This window comes from Phyllobates terribilis, unplaced genomic scaffold (genome assembly GCF_046119375.1).
Source record: "Phyllobates terribilis strain yellow unplaced genomic scaffold, ASM4611937v1 Scaffold_1__5_contigs__length_1240528914, whole genome shotgun sequence".
NCBI lineage: Eukaryota > Metazoa > Chordata > Amphibia > Anura > Dendrobatidae > Phyllobates > Phyllobates terribilis.
The window spans coordinates 906,299,976-906,320,229 of record NW_027362761.1 but is presented as its reverse complement, the minus strand read 5'-3'; positions in this window follow the sequence as shown (position 1 = coordinate 906,320,229).

Sequence of the window (20,254 nt, the reverse complement as noted above, 5' to 3'; positions counted from 1 at the left end):
AGATGTGTTATTTGAGTGTTCCCTTTATTTTTTTGAGCAGTGTATGTGTATATAATATATATATATATATATATATATATATATATATATATATATATATATAGTACAGACCAAAAGTTTGGACACATCTCATTTAAAGATTTTTCTGTATTTTCATGACTTTGAAAATTATACATTCACACTGAAGGCATCAAAACTATGAATTAACACATGTGGAATTATATACTTATCAAAAAAGTGTGAACCAACTGAAAATATGTCTTATATTCTAGGCTCTTCAAAGTAGCCACCTTTTGCTTTGATGACTGCTTTGCACACTCTTGGCATTCTCTTGATGAGCTTCAAGAGGTAGTCACCGGAAATGGTCTTCCAACAATCTTAAAGGAGTTCCGAGAGATGCTTAGCACTTGTTGGCCTTTTTGCCGTCACTCTGCTGTTCAGCTCACCCCAGGTCATCTGGCGTAGCACCCCATCACCATCACCCCATGGCTACTTTGAAGAACCTAGAATATATTTTCAGTTGTTTCACACTTTTTTGTTAAGTATATAATTCCACACGTGTTAATTCATAGTTTTGATGCCTTCAGCGTGAATGTACAATTTTCAAAGTCATGAAAATACAGAAAAATCTTTAAATGAGGTGTGTCCAAACCTTTGGTCTGTACTGTGTATATATAGATAGATACATATGACGCACCCCCAGGGCAGTGGGGTACTCGGCGTCCGGGCATATGGATGCTGGGGGAATATGTCACAGTGGCTGGCCCAGTCCGTGGCCCAGGGCGTTCAACAAAAAGGGGATAGTTTATATGGGATTTGTAGTTTGATTGTGACACCACCTGTGGTTTCTGGTAATTTGTACCAGCGCTGCTGCAGACCTCTGAGGCAGTTGATGAGCAGCTAGGATGGAACAGCTCCCCACAGGTGGAGCGGGCCTCAGGGCAGTGTAGAGGTTGATGGTGGGTTGTGATGCTGGGGCTTGTAGTGCAGGCGGGTTGGCGCAGCAGGAGTAACTGACAGAGACAGGGGATTCGCTTCAATACCTTTACTGGTGCAGATGTCAGGTATGGTCCAGGGTACTCGGTAGGAAGGGTGCACTTCAGGACTTCTCCCCAGTGAGCGGGTATAAGGCCTCCTGGTCCATGTCTCCCTCTCTCTAAGCTCCTGGCCAGCCTGCAACTGGGCCTAGCTTGTGTGTCGTGCTGTTCCTTCACCTGTCGCTTGGTAGTAGGACCTTTTTCTGGCAACCACTATCTCTGGGCGCCGGGGCCTTCGTGGTTCCTGTTCCTGTGTGGGTTTAGCTTCAGGTCGGCCAGGGACTTGTAGTCCTCCTGGTATGCCCGTGATCCCTACTAGGTATAAAGGGACCCTTTAGGCACGGACCTGGTGTCCGGTTTGTGTACTCGGGGGTGAGCCTATGATGCTCCTCTCCCCCCTCAACTCCTCTTTCCTTCCTCCTCTTTCCTTCCTCCTCTTGCCTCTGGCCACACTCGGGACCCTCAATACAGCAGCAGACGTGCTGCGTCTTCACTGCTCTCAGAGCCAGCACGCTCTCAGACTCTCTGACTCTGTTTGACTGAACAAAGGGGTGGGGTGGAGAAGCGCTGTGCTTGTGTGAACCTGTTTAATTGATACGATACATATGCAGATACCAAATGGCTGCTCACCTTAATGGGTTGTGCAGACCGCACAACCCGGGTTTAGAGGCCTCTGGTGTTTAAATGTTACCGCCGCGTCCACTGTGTCTCCTCTAAAACCGCTGCCGGAGCTTCTGACCACATGGTTCCGAGTGTAGATCACGCGGGCAGTGACATCATCACAGGTCCTAGTTGCTGAAAGTGCATCCAGTTCCCTGCAGCTCCGAGCCACAATTCCCAGTGGGAAAGATAAGACAATGTGCAAAGTATTGTGGTCAATTCAGGCGCCGGACACTGAATTTAGCACCTGGGACAGATTACTTAAAAGAAACTAACCTCTTTATTTAGACACTCTTATGCCCACGACGCGTTTCTGCAGTGGTCTGCTGCCTTCATCAGGTGGAGCGCCAGCACGCTCTCAGACTCTCTGACTCTGTCTGACTGAACTGCCTGTCTCCACCCTCCATATATATATCCCTTACGGGGCTCCCTCTGGTGGAAAGAGGTGGAAGGGTGGAGGCGTTTGTATGTAGTGAGGGCCTCTTGTGGAGCAGTCCGTCCATGCACCCTTTTGGGTCCTGTGGTACCTGTGAACAGCAGGGTGCCACATTCCCCCCTAGTACAACTCTGTACTCCTGGACTGAAGCATTTTGCAAAAGGTAGCAACAATAACAATAACAAGTATAATAACATTAATACATTTTCTTATATAAAACACTCTTCTTAAAGTCTCAGTGAGATCCATTACAGGTGTCCATCTCACTGGTGAGGATGCAAATTGAGCAGCATGAGGGACCCGTCCAAAAACCCTCAACGTAGGCCCTGGGCGTGGCTGCAGGGCATAGGTGATCCACGTGTTGGACCACGTCTTCGGCCACTCCAAACGGGTTTTTGTTCTGAGGTCATGTGTTGCTCGTGGAACACTCCGCTTCGGTGGGAATCAGGTAATTCAACTTCCTCTAAATCATCCACGTCATCCTCGGTGTCTGACTAGTGGGGCATCCTTGACAGGGCATCGGCATCGGTGTTCTTGTGACCTGCCCGATACTTGATGGTGAACTGATAATTCGACAGTCTGGCCACCCAACGCTGTTCCATGGCTCCCAACCTGGCTGTCTCCAGGTGTGTCAAGGGATTATTGTCAGTAAAGGCTGTGAATTTCGTTGAGGCTAGGTAATGCTTGAACCTTTCAGTGATAGCCCAGACCAAGGCCAGGAACTCCAGCTTGAAGGAACTGTAATTCTCTTGGTTCCTCTCAGTAGGGCGAAGCTTCCTACTGGCATACGCAATTACCTTTTCTCTGCCATTTTGCTTCTGGGGCAACACAGCTCCCAGTCCCTCGTTGCTGGCGTCGGTGTACAGCAGAAAAGGCTGGCTGTAGTCAGGGTAAGCCAGGATTTCTTCACCGGTTAGGAATTCCTTCATTGATGCAAAGGACTCAGTCTGCTCTTTGCCCCACTGGAATGGGGGACTCTTTCCTCTTTTGGACTGTCCTATCAGGAGGTCTTGTAGAGGTGCTACCTTTTTGGTATAGTCCTTTATGAACCTCCTGTAGTACCCGACCAGTCCCAGGAATTGCCGTACCTCTTTGATGCTTCTCGGTTCAGGCCACTTCTGGATGGCAGTGACCTTCTCCGGGTCTGGTGCTACTCCCTCTGAGCTGACTACGTGTCCCAGGTACTGAACCCTCTGCTTGAGCAAGTGGCACTTAGAAGGTTTTAGTTTCATTCCATACCAGGACAATGCTTCAAATACCTCTGTCAGGTGCTTCAGATGGTCTTCATACGTCCTCGAGTACACTATAACGTCATCCAGGTATAGTAGCACTGTCTCAAAGTTCCGGTGTCCCAAGCAACACTCCATCAACCTCTGGAACATTCCGGGTGCGTTGCAGAGTCCAAACGGCATGCTGTTGAATTCACACAGTCCCATCGGGGTGGTGAAGGCTGTCTTCTCCTGGTCTTCCTCAGCAACAGAGACTTGCCAGTACCCGCTAGTGAGATCCAATGTAGAGAAGTAATTGGCAGATTTTAATGCAGCCAGGGATTCCTCTATACGGGGCAAAGGGTATGCATCTTTATGTGTTATTCGATTAATTTGTCTATAATCTACACACATCCTCATGCTACCATCCTTCTTTCTGACCAGGACCATGGGGAGCTGCCCAGGGGCTACAGCTATCCCTTACTACCCCTGCCTTTTTCATGTCATGCAACATTTCCTTGACTTTTTGGTAATGTGCTGGTGGTATGGGTCTGTAACGCTCCTTAATGGGTTGATGGTTACCGGTGGGTATGTGATGTTGTACCCCTTTAACCCTTCCAAAATCAAGTGGGTGTTTACTAAACACTTGTTCATATTCCTGAGCCACTCCGTAAACACCATGTTTCTGATGGACAGGAGTGGCGTCAGTCCCAACATGGAGCTGTTGACACCAATCCTCCAGCTGAGTTTCAGAGTCATTGTCCTCCACTGTATCTGGTGGGGTCAAGCATTCCACTGTGTGTATGGCATTATCATTCACAGTATACAATCTGGCAATAGTGGCGTATCTTGGCAATTTAACTTCCTCCTCCCCACAATTTAAGAGACGTATGGGTAGCCTCCCATTGCGTACATTAACTACCCCTCTAGAAGTTAAGAGTGTAGGTCTGTGCTCTGAGCTAATGGGCTCCACTACTGCCTGGTAGTTCTGTCCCTTCAGACCTATTGCTGCCCTACACCAAATCAGCATCTCATTCATTGGGGGAATCACAATGGGTGTCGGGTATGTCACCCGTACATTACCAATCCCACCACCTGTTAGCTTTACCTGTTGCTTATACAGGATGGCTCGAATCTCTCTCTGGGGCACCTTCTTCTGCCTTGGTTTGGCAGTGTCAGCAATCTGTTGGAGTAAAAACAACACTTCTCCCAAACAGTTACCAACAATATTTGCACCAAGTATCATATACGGATTGGTATCACCAGGGTTAGATTCTATAACAATTAGTCCTTGGTCCTTTAGTTCCACTCTTCCCACCTTCACTGTCACGTCCTTAACCCCTACTAGGTTAAGAGGAAGGCCGTTAGAGGCATGCACAGAGAGGTTCGGGGCTGGCAGGTGGAGTTCATCTATGGACCAGTATCTTTTGTAGAGGATATCGGGTATGATGGTTACCTGTGAGCCGGTGTCCAGTAACGCAGGTGTTGCTATGCTGTCCAGCACGATGACGCGCCCCCAGGGCAGTGGGGTACTCGGCGTCCGGGCCTATGGATGCTGGGGTAATATGTCACAGTGGCTGGCCCGGTCCGTGGCCCAGGGCGGTCAACAAAAAGAGGATAGTTTATATGGGATTTGTAGTTTGATCGTGATGCCACCTGTGGTTTCTGGTAATTTGTACCAGCGCTGCTGCAGACCTCTGAGGCAGTTGATAGGTAGCTAGGATGGAACAGCTCCCCACAGGTGGAGCGGGCCTCAGGGCAGTGTAGAGGTTGATGGTGGGTGGTGATGCTGGGGCTTGTAGTGCAGGCGGGATGGCGCAGCAGGAGTAACTGACAGAGACCGGGGATTCGCTTCAATACCTTTACTGGTGCGGATGTCAGGTACGGTCCAGGGTACTCGGTAGGAAGGGTACACTTCAGGACTTCTCCCCAGTGAGCGGGTATAAGGCCTCCTGGTCCGTGCCTCCCTCTCTCTAAGCTCCTGGCCAGCCTGCAACTGGGTCTAGCTTATGTGTCGTGCTGTTCCTTCACCTGTCGCTTGGTAGTAGGACCTTTTTCTGGCAACCACTATCCCTGGGCGCTGGGGCCTTTGTGGTTCCTGGTCCTGTGTGGGTTTAGCTTCAGGCTGGCCAGGGACTTGTAGTCCTCCTGGTATGCCGGTGATCCCTACTGGGTATAAAGGGACCCTGTAGGCGCGGACCCGGTGTCCGGTTTGTGTACTCGGGGGTGAGCCTATGATGCTCCTCTCCCCCCTCAACTCCTCTTTCCTTCCTCCTCTTGCCTCCGGCCACACTCGGGGCCCTCAATACAGCAGCAGACGTGCTGCGTCTTCACTGCTCTCAGCGCCAGCACGCTGTCAGACTCTCTGACTCTGTCTGACTGAACTGCCTGGCTCCCCCTCCATATATATATCCCTAACGGGGCTCCCTCTGGTTGTAAGAGGTGGAAGGGTGGAGGTGTTTGTATGTAGTGAGGGCCTCTTGTGGAGAAGTCCATCCATGCACCCTTTTGGGTCCTGTGGTACCTGTGAATAGCAGGGTGCCACATATATATATACAGTACAGACCAAAAGTTTGGACACTCCTTCTCATTTAAAGATTTTTCTGTATTTTCATGACTTTGAAAATTGTACATTCACACTGAAGGCATCAAAACTATGAATTAACACATGTGGAATTATATAGTTAACAAAAAAGTGTGAAATAACTGAATATATGTCTTATATTCTAGATTCTTCAAAGTAGCCACCTTTTGCTTTGATGACTGCTTTGCACACTCTTGGCATTCTCTTGATGAGCTTCAAGAGGTAGTCACCGGAAATGGTTTTCACTTCACAGGTGTGCCCTGTCAGGTTTAATAAGTGGGTTTTTGTTGCCTTATAAATGGGGTTGGGACCATCAGTTGTGTTGTGCAGAAGTCAGGTGGATACACAGCTGATAGTCCTACTGAATAGACTGTTAGAATTTGTATTATGGCAAGAAAAAAGCAGCTAAGTAAAGAAAAACGAGTGGCCATCATTACTTTAAGAAATGAAGGTCAGTCAGTCCAATAAATTGTTCAAACTTTGAAAGTGTCCCCAAGTCCAGTTGCAAAAATCATCAAGCGCTACAAAGAAACTGGCTCACATGAGGACCGCCCCAGGAAAGGAAGACCAAGACCAGCTCAGATTAGAGACGAGGTCAATGCCACACAGAGTTCTAGCAGCAGACACATCTCTACAACAACTGTTAAGAGGAGATTTTGTGCAGCAGGCCTTCATGGTAAAATAGCTGCTAGGAAACCACTGCTAAGGACAGGCAACAAGCAGAAGAGACTTGTTTGGGCTAAAGAACACAAGGAATGGACATTAGACTAGTGAAAATCTGTGCTTTGGTCCGATGAGTCCAAATTTGAGATCTTTGGTTTCAACCACCGTGTCTTTTTGCGACGCAGAAAAGGTGAACGGATGGACTCTAGATGCCTGGTTCCCACCGTGAAGCATGGAGGAGGAGGTGTGATGGTGTGGGGGTGCTTTGCTGGTGACACTGTTGGGAATTTATTCAAAATTAAAGGCATACTGAACCAGCATGGCTACCATAGCATCTTGCAGCAGCATGCTATTCCATCCGGTTTGCGTTTAGTTAGACCATCATTTATTTTTCAACAGGACAATGATCCCAAACACACCTCCAGGCTGTGTAAGGGCTATTTGACGAAGAAGGAGAGTGATGGGGTGCTACGCCAGATGACCTGGCCACCACAGTCATCAGACCTAAACCCAATTGAGATGGTTTGGGGTGAGCTGGACCGCAGAGTGAAGGAAAAAGGGCCAACAAGTGCTAAGCATCTCTGGGAACTCCTTCAAGATTGTTGGAAGACCATTTCCGGTGACTACCTCTTGAAGCTCATCAAGAGAATGCCAAGAGTGTGCAAAGCAGTCATCAAAGCAAAAGGTGGCTACTTTGAAGAACCTAGAATATAAGACATATTTTCAGTTGTTTCTCACTTTTTAGTTAAGTATATAATTCCACATGTGTTAATTCATAGTTTTGATGCCTTCAGTGTGAATGTACAATTTTCATAGTCATGAAAATACAGAAAAATCTTTAAATGAGAAGGTGTGTCAAAACTTTTGGTCTGTACTGTATATATGTATTGTAAGAGGGCCACCGGACATGTCCTTGAGGGGAGATATGTGTCGCTGAGGTTGGCAGCTTCAGTGATGTGAAACCGGGAAAGCATGCTCCAGCACACATAGTGCTGAGAGGGTTAATAGGGCGTATCAGGGCCATTTTTTTTGAGCAATCATAAGAGATGGGTTGGATTGGCTGCTCACATATCCCCACCCCAGGGCGTGTGTATAAAATGGAGACCAAGTGTCTCATTCAGTATCTGTGGCTGGAGGTGTGGAGACCTCCAGAGCGTTTGAGGGTAAAAAGACACTGACACTGACCGTGACCGTGACCGTGACTGTGAACGGGTGAACCCACCATATTGGATGGACTGTTTACTTTCTGTTTTGTTACACTGTGCCGGACAAGGTTTTCTTTTGTTTGCTTCTGGAAGTGCAGTTTATGCAGCATAATAAACCTGCCTTGGACATTTTTAAAGAGACAGTGTCCCGTGCCTACATCTAACGCGGCTAAGTGAGTACCAAACCCTACAATATAATATAATATATCTCTATCTGTAGCTTTGTCGCCATAAAAGGAGGGGAGCCCAGACACACTTCTTGCACAGGGGCCCCAAGCTGTCAGTATCTGCCCCTCGGTAAGTATTTGCTGCAAGCATTTCTGCACCAAAAACATGTCTCATGGCAGAAAAAAAATGTGTAAAATATGTGGGTTTTTGTTGCATTTTTTTACATTTGTTTTTGATGTATTTCATTTTTACTCACATTTTCTTCCATACATTGGAATGGGTGAAAAACGTTGAAAAAATGTACATGCTGCAGATTTGAAACTACTTCAAATCTGCAAGACAAAAAACAAAAGCAACATGTACATGAGACTCCAGGAATTTCATTCTCTTTGCTGGTATTAGTAATTGCTTCATTTCTTGTGACAAAAATTTTGTGGAACAAATGCGACAAAAACACAGCAAATACATTTAGTCTTTTGTGATCAGTCACACCATTCTGTTGTCTGTAAGTCCATGAGAATGATTGAAATTTCCTGCACGGTGGCCAACTCAGATTCACCTGCCTACACCAAATCTAATTAACCTAGCAAATTTATAAATGATGAACGCAGGGTCCTGGACTTGATGACAGCCATGCATTCTTCTGGAAAGACTTTATCTGTGAGCTTCATCAAGTTTGGATGGTACTTTCCATAGGTAACATGGTGTCTGGACAACAGGGAAGTGAGAATCAGGGCTTTATTCCTCAAGTGATTATCCTCTCTGTCCCTATGACCTAGTGGGAAAAAATGATATTGCTGAATGAAGAACCTGTGTTGGAGAATTGTCATCAGAAGAATTGGCCATTACTAATGTAAATTAAATTCTGTTGAACCTGAAATCCTTCAAGTGTCTTCTCAAGCAATTCAAGGGGAACCTGTCAGTCAATTCATGCCATTAAAACCATGGATATTAATCGGAGCATGGTTGCACAATTGCAGCCGCTATATTTTTTCTAATTCTCCAGTGTTTCAGAGAAAACATAGTTAAAGATCTGGCCAGGGACCATAAAAAGATGAGACTAGTCTAGTGCTGTCCCTGGCCGGCTTCTCCCTGCACCTTGTGTGAAAAAGGGAGAAGTCAGCCTGGGACACAACCAGACTAGTCTGGTCTCTCTCTATAGTCCCTAGCCAGATTCTTAAACTATGTTTTCACAGAAATACTGGAATGTTTCAGAGAAAAATATGCATGGCTTTAATAATGCAGCCAGGTTCTGATTTATGCTACTTGTGGTTGGGCAGCATAATTTGACTTACAGGTTTCCTTTAATAATGATTTGCTGCCTCTTGAAGATGTATCCAACAGTATTGGATCCATCTGTCTCCTAAGCTACCTGATATTTGTTTCATATTGAATATAGGCAGTATAAGTAAAGAAACACTACCAGAGCCTTTTATGTTCCCCGTCCTGGGGAGGGACCCAATCCTATGCTGCTTTCTACAGGGGAACGTCACGTAATCTCAAAAATGTCATTATTTATTCAAAAATTAAGAATTTTGTTTAAGGAAATTGTTGACAACAATGTTTCCTTTGTGCAATTCTCTGCTCAGACGCCCAGTCCTGCACAGGATACTACTGGGTGAATTTACCGCAGTTAGTGATCCCTTTCCCCCTCCAAAGAAACATTAATTTCACTAAAAATGAGGATAAGCCAAAATAAATGAATCAAAGCGGATCTACTTTTTTTTATTAACACATTTTACCTTTTGTGTCAATCCCTCCCTGCGCAGGGCCCAGTACTGTGCAGAGAGCTACTGGGTAGCATAATGTATATCTTGGAGAATTCCTGATCTGTGAATAAAAGAAATTACATGCCTGGGGAACAAAATACACTCCACACATAGTCTGGCACAAAAGTGACTGGCCTTTATTAGACTGCAGCAAGTTTTTATATAGTTTACAATATACTGTCTCATTATGCTTTGACCTTCACGATAGAGCTGAATGTAGAGGTCCAGAGTGACAAGGATGTTCCCTTCTCATTCTTGAAAGATAAGAAATACATTCATCTGCTGTCTCTCATCACAATGTAAAGGCATAAGTTGTCCTTGCTTTCAGTTAAAGGCATTAACTGTGGTTTGTTACTATTTTTACTGCAAACCTCAAAAATCATTAACTATATAAATATATTTATATAAAAGTTGAGATTTTTTTTAAAACAAAAATTGCATTAATGAAATGCCAAGTATTTTTGTTTGCTTAGTTACAATTTTTGCCCTTTGTGCCCATTCCCGTGCAGGCAACAATCACTGTGTAGGGTCCTGTGTAGGCTGCTGCCCAAAAATTTACTTCAGTAAAAAAAATAGAAGACACCTTAAATGTTCCAAAAATGTGTGTCACAAAAGACAGAGAATTTTGTAGCTTCTTTCATATGCTACTGTAAGCGACACGCAACCCTACTAATGGCAGATTTCAAGCTCCAGTTTGTATGCTGCATACTATTATGTGTCACCTCATCACTTGATGATCATCATAAAGATGGTGCAACATATGCATCACTCCAAACAGGAGAAAATCGAGTCCAAAGATGTTTTGTAAAATTACAACATTTTTATTTTCATTAATTAAAAAAGATAACCAATTTAATGTAGTTGTGGTTCAAAAATGAATCACTGGTAATGTAGTGATGTCAGAGTGCCACATGAACAAGTATTTCTGATAATTCAGGATGTACACCTAGGTATGGTTTGGCTACATACATTAAGCTATTTTGCATATCCAGACTCAGTCGCAACTTACATATACAGTTATAATTATTCCCAAACATGTATGGGATAGTTGTTCACAAATATAAATGCAATAGTAGGTGCATGTGTAGTTCTGATTATACTAAAACACAGGGACAAATTATTCACATATTTATAGTATATTTTTAATACCTCTAAATACATGACCATGCACCATAGAATGAAATGTTATATGTCCCTTATACATTTAGATCATGTATCCCAAACCATATGGATTTGTTGCTTACAGGTACATATGCCAAATTCAATAATAAAATCAGTGCCTCATGTTCTAGAAACATTTCCATAGTCATTCAAGGTAAAGTGATATGATAACAATGATAGTAATGCATATAATTGCATTCCATTAATTTTAATTGCATAATCATTATAATGTAAGCGCTTCTATATTGTAGCCAGCAACATCATGTAAAATGGGCCTATTACCCATAGTGTATTCAAGGACCATGCCACAATAATGGGAATAATGATAACTGTATATGTAATTTGCGATTTTGAGATAGGAAATGCAAAATAGCTTAGATTAATGTATTTAGCCTAACCATACCTAGCTATACATCCTGAATTATTAGGGAGGCTTGTTCATGTGGCACCACTACATTAGTATTGATCAACTTTTGAACCGCACCTATATCATGATGGTTATGTTTTTTAATTCATTAAAATAACATTGTTGTAATTTTACAAAGCTTATTTGGACTCCTTGTGAAGCTGAGTCACTACTCAAGCCGTGAGACAGGGTAGTCAAGAGGTTCGTGGTCAGATACCAAGAGAGCTTGTCATAAACAGATGGATAAGACAAAGGCGTAATCAGGTCACAGTCCGAGGTCATAATTCCAGGAAGGTAGCGGATCAAGACAAAGGGGCTAGGCAAATGGATGGTCAAAGGCAAGGTCGGGCAGCAAAAGATCAGAAACAGAATACTGGAAAACAAGGCACACACACACACCACCGAGCTAAGGCTTCGACTGGAAATAATTACACATTGACAGCCAGCTAAATAACCAGGTAATCACCCAAAATGGGAGACTTCTGGAAGAAACCCAGCATGCACCTGCCCTTGATTGGCAGCTAGACTGTCATCACAATACTAACAGGTCAGCACACTCCTGCCTCAGTTTGGACAGCTAAGCTGCCACTCCCAATACTGACAGCTCAGCACGACCCTGATTCTATAGGGCAGCTGAGCATTTTTTTTCTCTATAGGCATTTTTTGGCTTCGTTTTTTTTTTTGTTTTTTTTTAAGACAAAAGAAAATTGCAACATTCCAAAATAGGGATGAGTGAACCAGAACTGTGAACACGGACTTATAACAGGATGCCCAGTTTACTGTTCGGGTGCCTAATAAAGCTTGTTGAAAGGCTGCAGCGCAGCCAATCAACAAGCTTTTAGGCTGTGGGCACTTCCTGAGCCATCTCAGCAATGCCAAGAAATGTAACCTGTATAAATGGCGGATCACGAGTGCCGCTGCCATTCTGCTCTGATTATTGTAGGGACAGGATGTAACTGGCGTGAAGGACATAATTATACTGGCAAAAAAGCCTCTGTACTCTGCACATGTCTCAGTCAGAGTTGCTGTGTGTACTCTGTACCCCTGCCTGTGGGAGTACTGTGCCTTTAAGCCCTGTGTGTACTCTGCACCCCCGCCTGTGAGAGTACTGTGCCTTTAAGCCCCCATGTGTACTCTGCACCCCTGCCTGTGGGATGTACTGTGCCTTTAAGCCCCAGTGTGTACTCTGCACCCCTGCCTGTGGGAGTACTGTGCCTTTAAGCCCCCGTGTGTACTCTGTACCCCCGCCTGTGGGAGTACTGTGCCTTTAAGCCCCTGTGTGTACTCTGCACACCCGCCTGTGGGAGTACTGTGCCTTTAAGCGCAGCACTTCCACAGGTTAAATAAAAGCACTATTTTATTTCTTTATAGCATAAAACCCGACATAAAAAAATAAGATAAAAAACTGATGCGTTTCCGGTATGACAATGGTCATATTTTAAACAAAACACAGCCAATCAGAGAGAGGCTAAAAATAACATGTGTAATTAGCAGGTGTGCAAGAACACAGAACACGCAATGAAATACAAAATATAACCAATCAATATATCTACTGTAAGAGAGATCTATCCTCTAATTCATACATATGAAATATTTTGCTATTCAAATTTAATACGAAGCAAGAAGCGTACAGTAATGTGTATAGAATGACAAATTAATATAAACAAAAAAGATCGCTCCTATAATTCATACCTTTGGGATGTTTGCTATCTAAATTTAATATCCAGAATGCTTCTTGCAGCATAAAGTGTTTTTGACCACTACCTCCCCTGGGGGGATATGGCACTCTTTCTGTACCAAAGAATTTAAAGTGCGTTAAATCACCATTATGTATAGTAACAAAATGTCTGACAATACCAGAGTACGATCCATTTGTTTTAGATATATTGTGTAAGGGTATGTGCACACGATGCAGAAATGCTTAGGATTTTTTCCTGAGCGTTTCTGCATCTCCCTGGCAGGAAAAAACGCATGCGGATTGTACATGCGGATTGTACATGCGTTTTCCTGCCAGGGACATGCGGAAATGAAGCGGTCTTCACTTTCATTTCCGCATGCGGGTTGACAAGCGCTTCCCAAGCGATTTTAGCATCACTTGGAAAGTGCTTGTCAACTTCACACTATATAAATCCATGCAACTGGCATGGATTTATATAGTGTGTGAATGTCAAAAAATAAAAAAATAAATATATACTTACCCTCCGATGGCCCCCGGTGTCCTGCTTCCCTCCGTCCCGGCTGCCGGCAGTGGTACATTGAGGACCTGCCGACGTTGGCGTCACGTGACCCGTCACATGACTCTGACGTCAGCGTAGGTCCTTCATTCAACTGCGAAGTGCCCGGGAAGCAAGCAGGAGCGCAGCGCGGGACGCCAGAAGGTGAGTATATATATATATATATATATATATATATATATATATATATATATATATATATATATATAATATTTTATTTTATTCTTTTTTTTTTTTTTAATGGTACCTGGGTCTGGATGAGAGTCCTCTCATCCAGACCCGGGTACCATCCGCACATTAGAACGCATGGAATGCGCATCTGCATATACAGTGATGCGGATTCCATGCGGTCTAATGCAAGTCAATGGCGGCGAAAAAGCAGCGTTTCCGCAAAATTAATGGACATGCTGCGGATTTTTGATCGCAGCTTTTACGCTGCGGAAAAATCCGCATCATGGGCACAGCACATGTGGATTTCCATTGGGGAACATTGCTGCCCTTCTACCATGCGTTTTTAATGCGTTTCCGCAGCTGCAAAAACGCCGCGGAAACGCATTAAAAACGCATCGTGTGCACACAGCCTAAGTGTTTGGAAATTTGCTGTTTTAATTCTCTAGTGGTACATCCTACGTATTGTACTTTACATAAATCATAAAAAATAGAATATACTACATGGTGGGTAATGAATTCTTGGATATAATGAACATCTCCTTGAGAAAAGTGAAAGCTTTTTGTTTTGTCCGCAGAAAAGGCGATGTTACATCGGTTTCCATTACACTTGAAAAACCTTTGGGTATTAACCAACAGGTCTTTTTGGTCGAACTTTGGAACAGGCTTGGAGAAGGCATGTTGCCCAATGTCCAGCCTCTTTTGACCACAAACCTGCCGCCCTGAGATATGATTTTTCTAAGACCATGGCCCGACTATCAGTATTTGGTAAGTATTCGGTCAGTATTTTTTCTCAGGAGTGGGAGCCAAAACCAGGAGAGGAGCAATCAGAGAAAAGGTCTAATAGAAACAAGTCACCAATTCTGCATTTATCACCCACTCCTGGTTTTGGCTCTCACTCCTGAGAAAAAATACTGACCAAAGGCCACGGCCCCACTATCAGCATTTGGTTAGTATTCAGTCAGTATTTTTTCTCAGGAGTGGGAGTACTCTGAAAAAAGCCTTTGTGGGGGTACTCTGCAAAACATCCTCTTTTTTATTTTTTTTTTATTTGAGTAGGCCCCAAAACATTGTGAATGGAAAATAGAACAAATAAACTGTGGTGGGGTCTAACAATGCAGCTAGTATACTTCTACAGTATATTCAGCCACAGGTACGGTTAAGTCCTGTGGGACACTTTCCGCAGGGTAGACCAACATCTCCAAGGCATAAAGGGCAAGCTTAGGCCATGTGTCCAGTTTGGAGACCTTGAAGTTAAATGGACCGGACCCATCACTCAGTATGTGGAGACGTGTTGACACATTTCCTTCCACCATATTGTTGAAACAGTCATGCTCATGGATTTGATCCCTTGAGCTTGTGATTTTATGGTCGGCTTCTCTTTCTGCCGAGCCACAGGAGATACACCTTTTCTCTCTGTGTTTGGGTTCTGTTTTCTGGCTGCAGTCGGTCTAGATTAACACAGTTGTTTTCAATTGTCCGCCTGTACCTTTTTTAGTGTCTAACCTATTAATCCTGAGTGAGTTGCTACTAGTGTTGAGCGAGTATGCTCGGGCCGAGCTCCGAGTATTTACAGCTGCTCGGTGATGTGTTTGAATCGCTCCCTTGTGCATGATTTGCAACTGTTTGACAGCTTTATTACATGTGAGGAATGTGTAAGTGTGGCACCCCAGGGGTCTGGTTTCCACAGTAATAGCAGTATTACGTCTGTGAGCAGGTGGGAGGTCTCCTGGGCAGGAATCCTAAGCATACCACACCTCCTGCCCAGTCCTGGGAGGGGAAGAACTTCCCCTACATAAACTGGGGTTGAGGCAGGGTTAGAGAGAGGAGTTCCAGACAGAGACGGAGTCTGGTCTGGACACGCAGAAACAGGGACAGATAGACATCAGGAGCTCTGTAGGAGCGAAGGAGAAGCGCCAGGGGCTGGAGCTGTGCAGAGCTCGCCCTGGGAGAAGGTACTAAAACCGGACACAGGAGTCCGAGGCTGTGGGGACTAAGATATACCCAGCAGCAGAATCCATCCGGCAGGGGATTCCAGGTCCTCTGGCCATAAAAGCCCGGAGGCTCAGTCACAACGAAGGGACCAGCACCGCCATCCCGGAGCGGAGGCTAACAGGAGGCCCCAGGTCACCAGCCATACGGGTGAGCACCACACGGTATACCCAGGGACGTGGGCTACTTGTAACCGCCGAAAGCAGGGTAGCCAGGAAGGGTACAGACTAACGGGAAGGCCTACAACTCCACCTGGCCAGGGGAACTCCGGCTTACTCGCAGACTAACCAGGCCCCAACTACTAGCCAGTACTCCCGGGGGAATTTGCCTTGTACCATCAGTAAAGGCCCTGAACTGTACCCTCGCGTTTCCGTGCTTCCTTGTCGCACCGTTAGTGCTGGGACATCCACACCATCACTCCCAACATCATCCACATCCGCTGCCCTGAGGCCATACCTCTCCCGTTGGGGGTTATATCAACATTGCTGCACACCTATACCACCGGCCTCAGCGGTCTGCCCTGCAGCGGCGGTTTCATAACCGCATTCAACGGGTGGCGTAGTCGGACACTAATACCATCATACCAATAACCGCCACTTAGTTTGACCACCCTGGGCGCGGACCGGGTCACCGCCACACGAAGACTACTACCCCCATCGGATCCGGCTCCGGGTATCCCCCGCGCGCACGCGCGCCGCACTACAGCACTGGCCCAGGGGGTGAGTCAACTTTGGCGTAGTCGGCAGGATTCCGTGCCCGCAACCACCGGGTACTGCGTGCCTGAAAAAGAGACTTTTATACTTACCTGTGGTGAAGTTTCCCGCCGTCCGGAGTCGTTTCCCGCCATCAGACGCCATCTTGGACCGTTTCCCGCCGTCTTCTGCCTTCTTCCCGCCATCCGCAGCTGCTTCCCGCCTTCGGACGCCATCTTCGGGACGCCGCACGGGAAGAAGAGGGGCGTGGACTCCGAAAGCGCGCGAGAACTGAAGCCCCGCCTCACGTCCGGACGTTGCGTAAGGTCCTGGAAGGAGCCCAGCAGACGCCGACGTCACAGGAGTGCGACGGAAGGTCCTCAACCCTGATGATCCACTGCGGAGCCGCGGCCTACGGAAGAGGATCATCGCAAGGTAGGCCACGGTCCACTAGGGGGGAGGAGGATGTCGGATACGGAGGAGAGCTTCACTGCCACAGCCACCGCCAGCACCACCGCTGCTGCGGTCATGCCTTTCACCATGCCCTATATCCCGGGGGCAGCCTGGCTACCCCAGTACTCAGGGGAGTCACATACCCTAAGTGACTTCAGAGAAAGGCTGGATAGCCTCTTCCAGGTGTACCCCCTCACAGAAGAGCAAAAAGTGAGCATCCTGGTGGCTCAATTAACAGGGGCAGCCCAAAGGGAGGTAAAGTCCTGGCCACTTGGGAGGAGGAGGACTGTCGCAGAGATACTAGCCCGGCTGAAGGACACCTTTGACACCCGCACCTCAGCCGAAATAAAACTAAGATTTTATGGGTGCAAACAACGGGCACATGAGAATATAAGAGACTATGCTCTAAACCTACAAGAGGCCCTGGGAGCCATTAAGCAGGCAGACCCTGACAGCGTGGGAAATGAAGATAAGCTGTTGACTGAACAATTCATTGAGGGTCTACTGTGCAATGCCCACCGAACCCAGTTGCGGGCAATGGCCTTACAGGACCCTGACCTGGACTTTGCACAGTTCAAGGACAGAGCCATCCGGGTGCTCCGAGAACCGGCACCAGGTGGCGCTGCGACCCACAGGCGCCCTGCTATCACTTACCACCAGGAGACGGCGCCCTTGTCTGCAGGGCCTGTGGGAGCTGATGCGCAGGCTTTAAACAGTGACCCGGCTACAGACCTGCACCATCAGGTCCAAGAGCTGACTAAGAGCGTTGCCGCGCTAACCCGAACTGTGCAGTCTTTACAGGTTTCTACTCCAGGGAAGATCCAGCTGGCATCCGGACCGGAGGATATCCCGTGGCGCCGACCAAGGAGGACCCCACCGGCCAGAGGAAGACCCAGTGACAGATACAACGAGGACGGACGACCCATCTGCCGCCGCTGCAATCAACCCGGACATGTGGCAAGGTACTGTCATTTAAACGGGCACAACCTGGGGTAGAGGGCCAACCCCCAGGCATAAGACCATCAGGCCCATCAAACTGGCGTGATAAATACGTAGGGGGACGTCCAATCTTGCCTGTGGTACTGGATGGCATTCCTATGAGTGCCCTACTAGACACTGGGTCACAGGTCACCACCATCCCGTACGTGCTCTTCAAGCAGTACTGGAATGATTCGGACATAACCCGCTACCCAGACGACGACCTGAGTATCGTCGCCAGCAATGGTCAGCCCGTGCCGCAGGTGGGATTCAAGGAGGTGACCATTAAAATCGGTAAAGTCGAACTGGCGGCACAAGGACTGATTATAGTGGACATAGACCGTCATGAGAGTCACCCTAGAATCACCCTGGAAGAACGCAGTCTGTGGCCTGAGAAACTGCCTGATCTGGTGGACCTATACAACCACATCCCTGTAGGTTCTACCAACTGTACCCCGGCTTACCTAATGAGAGCAAGACCTGGTAAGCTGCCTGTTGATCTGGATATGGGAGTCCTGACACCCGAGGACACTTCACCAGAAGCAGACTGGGACACAGAGAGGCAGCAGCAGTACCGGAAAGTACAGGAGAGCGTTGAGCGAAGTCTCCGTCAAGCAAGAGAAAGACAGGAGAAGACTTACAATCAGTATGCTCCCGCTGTTCCCCTGGTACCTGGAGAGCAGGTCTTGAAGAGGAAAAGACGGCTCCACAAGTTGGACGACCAGTGGGAGAAGGACCCGTACACCGTACTGCCCTCAAGCCATGAAAACCCGAAAGTCTGCACAATCAGTAAGGATGGAGGAGAAACCACAGCCATTGTCTCCCGAGATCACCTGAAGAAGTGTCCCGAGCAGCTACAAAACCCTGAAGAAGAAGATCAAGAAAGCCCTCGACCCGCAGAGGAAAGGGAAGAAATGATCAGGACTGTACTCGGAGACTTCCCCCGGTCTTGGACACAAGTAAACGGTGCTGTCGTGGTACCCGTCCTCACCTTTCTCCAGCCAGCCCCGCAAGTGCCTACAGAGGAACCAGTAGAGCTGGAAGAGCAGCCGGCCCAAGAGGCAGAAGAGTCCACACCAGCAGTACAGGAGGATCAACCCTCTGCTAGTAGTGAGCCTGCCGTGCCCCTAGTGAGCCAAAGAGTGCGCAGAAAGCTGCCCAGCCTGCCCATAACACCTCCTACACCCTGTAGTGCAGGACCAGTTAGTGAGCTCCGTAGGTCCACTAGGGTTACCAGAGGCCAGATGCCCGTACGTTGGAGAATCTAAGTTGGCTAGTTGCTTTAACTATTTTATGTTTACCTGTTTTTGTTGTAGCCGTTGCTAATTATGTTTTTCAGTTACAGATTTCTTTATATGGACTGACAGGTTATGGACAGTGAGTAACCGGAACTCTGTTGTAAATATGTTTGGAGCGTGACCCAGGAATGGACTAAAGACTGTTAAAGACTCGGGGCAGGACAGACCCCTACCTGGCTACGGCTCCCTGTTCTTTGGTGAAATGGACACCCTTATTGCTTCCCGGTTACGGACACGCCGTGACCATCTCATATATTTAATTGTTATTGTTTATACCCTGTTATGTTTAGTCCGGGAGTACTAAATTTCACTAGGGGGGAATGTGGCACCCCAGGGGTCTGGTTTCCACAGTAATAGCAGTATTACGTCTGTGAGCAGGTGGGAGGTCTCCTGGGCAGGAATCCTAAGCATACCACACCTCCTGCCCAGTCCTGGGAGGGGAAGAACTTCCCCTACATAAACTGGGGCTGAGGCAGGGTTAGAGAGAGGAGTTCCAGACAGAGACGGAGTCTGGTCTGGACACGCAGAAACAGGGACAGATAGACATCAGGAGCTCTGTAGGAGCCAAGGAGAAGCGCCAGGGGCTGGAACTGTGCAGAGCTCGCCCTGGGAGAAGGTACTAAAACCGGACACAGGAGTCCGAGGCTGTGGGGACTAAGATATACCCAGCAGCAGAATCCATCCGGCAGGGGATTCCAGGTCCTCTGGCCATAAAAGCCCGGAGGCTCAGTCACAACGAAGGGACCAGCACCGCCATCCCGGAGCGGAGGCTAACAGGAGGCCCCAGGTCACCAGCCATACGGGTGAGCACCACACGGTATACCCAGGGACGTGGGCTACTTGTAACCGCCGAAAGCAGGGTAGCCAGGAAGGGTACAGACTAACGGGAAGGCCTACAACTCCACCTGGCCAGGGGATCTCCGGCTTACTCGCAGACTAACCAGGCCCCAACTACTAGCCAGTACTCCCGGGGGAATTTGCCTTGTACCATCAGTAAAGGCCCTGAACTGTACCCTCGCGTTTCCGTGCTTCCTTGTCGCACCGTTAGTGCTGGGACATCCACACCATCACTCCCAACATCATCCACATCCACTGCCCTGAGGCCATACCTCTCCTGTTGGCGGTTATATCAACATTGCTGC